Genomic DNA, 2,631 nt, shown 5'->3' with positions numbered 1-2,631 from the left:
CAGCCTGGCACAGAGATTAAGACAGATTTGGGTCTCCAGACCACACCCACCTAGCTGCAGACAGCGGCTGCTGCTCCAGACATCACATCCAACTGGGGGGCGGAGGTGTCCCTCAAGTTCTTTACTCAGGGATGACTCAACCAACCTGGAAACCCAGGAGGCCACCAGACAGCTGGGCCACTTCCCATGGGGTCAGGCAGCCACATACTACCAATACAAAAGTGCGGCACAGAACACCCTCCCCAAAAGAAGAAACTGAGCACCCAGAACCAGCTGCATAAAACACATAAGAGCTCTGTGTCCAACACTGCTTCTCAGTCCTTCACCAAATACTTACTGAGCATGTTCTCTGTTAGACCCTGAGCATGGGACTGGAAATAAGGCAGGGACAAGACAGTCCTGACCCCTGCTCTCACCAAGTTTACAGAAAAATTACCTGCAAGTAAATTGGTTATCTTGTGATGAATGTTAAGAGGGGGGAGTTCCAAGAGCCACTCACATAGCACAGGAAATCTAAGATCACAAGGAATTGCCTTGTCAGGGGAACTGCCACTCAGAGATATTTCGAAGTTTAAGCTGTTGGGATCTCAAGAGATGTCAGCCTAAGGCCATCACAGCCTTTTCTCTTCAGTTAATTAAACCTTTAACTAATATCTCCCCATCTGGCTCATGGTCTATTTCATTTCCAGTCTCCTGAACAGAAAAGTCTGGGAAAAGATAATTATAATCAGAGAGGATCTATCAAAGTACCCAGAATCCTTTGAGAAGTGGAGCATGAGAGATCCCGTCATCCACTGAACCCATATAATTATGCTATTGCTATCTCCCCATAAAATTACTCTTCCCCTGAGAATGATAACCACCAGGAGTTTTTCCTCAGGGAGGTCCAGCCTTCTATGGCATCTTCAACCCCTGGTGTTGCATGAACTTTGTCCTGGGCAAACAGAGCAACCATCTCCCCCCTCAGACATGGCACCAATAACAGACCAAGTACATTTCCATCAAACTTCATTCTGGAGACCAATGAATTTATTGGGCTTACTAAAAAAGGATGGGTAAAGGGTTACTTATGGGAGAGTGGGAGACCTCAGAGCAGTGACACCACTGAAAATCTCCCCCAGCACCGATGACGTCCCCATAGCTGTGTAGATGGAGTCCTTACTTCAGTTAACCCTCTACAGTCTATCTACTCTCACACCTCCCAAGACTACAAGACCATGTGCAACTGGGATAGAATTGCATACAACTGGCTAGAAGGCACAGGAAGGAGTGGTTGGAATCTCAGATGAGAGTAGTGCCTCCACCCAGACCCTTGCTCTATGAGAGAGGGTCAGCCATCAGCTGGCCTGATCTGAGGGTCTCTTGCAAGCAGTCACAGCCACTGGGATGATGATGGGTCCTATGCTTACAGGATAGCATTCTACAACATCTCGGCAGAAAAACTGAGTAGCCAGGCCTGGTGACACAAGCCTATAAGTAGTTCCAGCTACTTGGGAGGTTGAGGCAGGAGGATCAAAAGTTCAAAGCCTGCTAGGCTACAGAGTGAATTCAAGACCAGCCTGGAAAACTTAGTGAGACCCTGTCTTGCCCTGGGCTCAATACGCTGTATCACCAAAAATAAAATAAAACACAAGAGAAAGAAAGGAAAAAAGAAAGGAAGGAAAGCTAGAATGAGGCCGGCTCAGTGAGTAAAGGTCCCTGCTGCCAAGCCTAATGACCTGAGTTCATTTGATCCCTACAACTCACATGGTAGAAGGGGAGTGTCAACTGCCCTAAGTTGTCCTCTGATCTCAACATGCACCATGGCACCCGTGTAACACACACAAAATATAATAATGTAATTTAACTAAAAACCTGGAATGGCGAAGCTCACTGGCTTCTTTTCTGTGCTAGCATGGAATTGGGGTGGGGCCATAAAATGTAGATGATAGTCCCTGCACAACTTTCCAGTGCTTCCCACCGCATTCAGACTGACAGCACAGGAAAGCACTCTGAGCTCCAGATCCCATTTCCTCTAACCACCTCTCCCACCTGCAGCTCTTGGCTCCCTGTATCTCTTTGGTGGGGTTTATAGAACATGCCGTGCACACTCCCTCCTCAGAGCGGTTACTTTTGTCATTCCCTGTGCCTAGAACTTTCTTCCCCCATTTACCCTCATCTGTCTCCCTTGCTTCCTATCTTCACACAAACATCTCATTGGCGGTGATGTCATCCCTGAAGCTACACTCCCTCCACAATCCTTATCTTTCCTGAGCTGTTCTTCCTAGAAAGCATAGCTTTCTGACACACCCTATACTTTCCTTACTGTTTGTTTCTCTTACTATTATGGAATGTACACTCCTTGAAGACAGAGATTTTTTTCCCCCAGACCACCCCCACCCATTGCTTTATCACCAGAGTTTAGAACAATGCCTAACACACAAAATTAATTCTTACTGAAGCAAATTATAGATGGATTAAGCACCTGGCTATAAAGAGTAAAAAATTTTATGTTGTAGTGCTGGGCATGGTGAAACATGCCTTTAATCCCAGCACTCCAGAGGCAGGCGGATCTCTGTGAGTTCAAGGCCAGCCTGGTCTACATAGTAAGCTCCAAGCCAGCTGGCTACAGGGAGACCCTGTCTCAAAAAG

This window comes from Nannospalax galili, unplaced genomic scaffold (genome assembly GCF_000622305.1).
Source record: "Nannospalax galili isolate Female #2095 unplaced genomic scaffold, S.galili_v1.0 scaffold286, whole genome shotgun sequence".
Classification (NCBI taxonomy): domain Eukaryota; kingdom Metazoa; phylum Chordata; class Mammalia; order Rodentia; family Spalacidae; genus Nannospalax; species Nannospalax galili.
The sequence above is the reverse complement of the archived record's forward strand: the minus strand, read 5'-3'. Positions refer to the sequence as shown.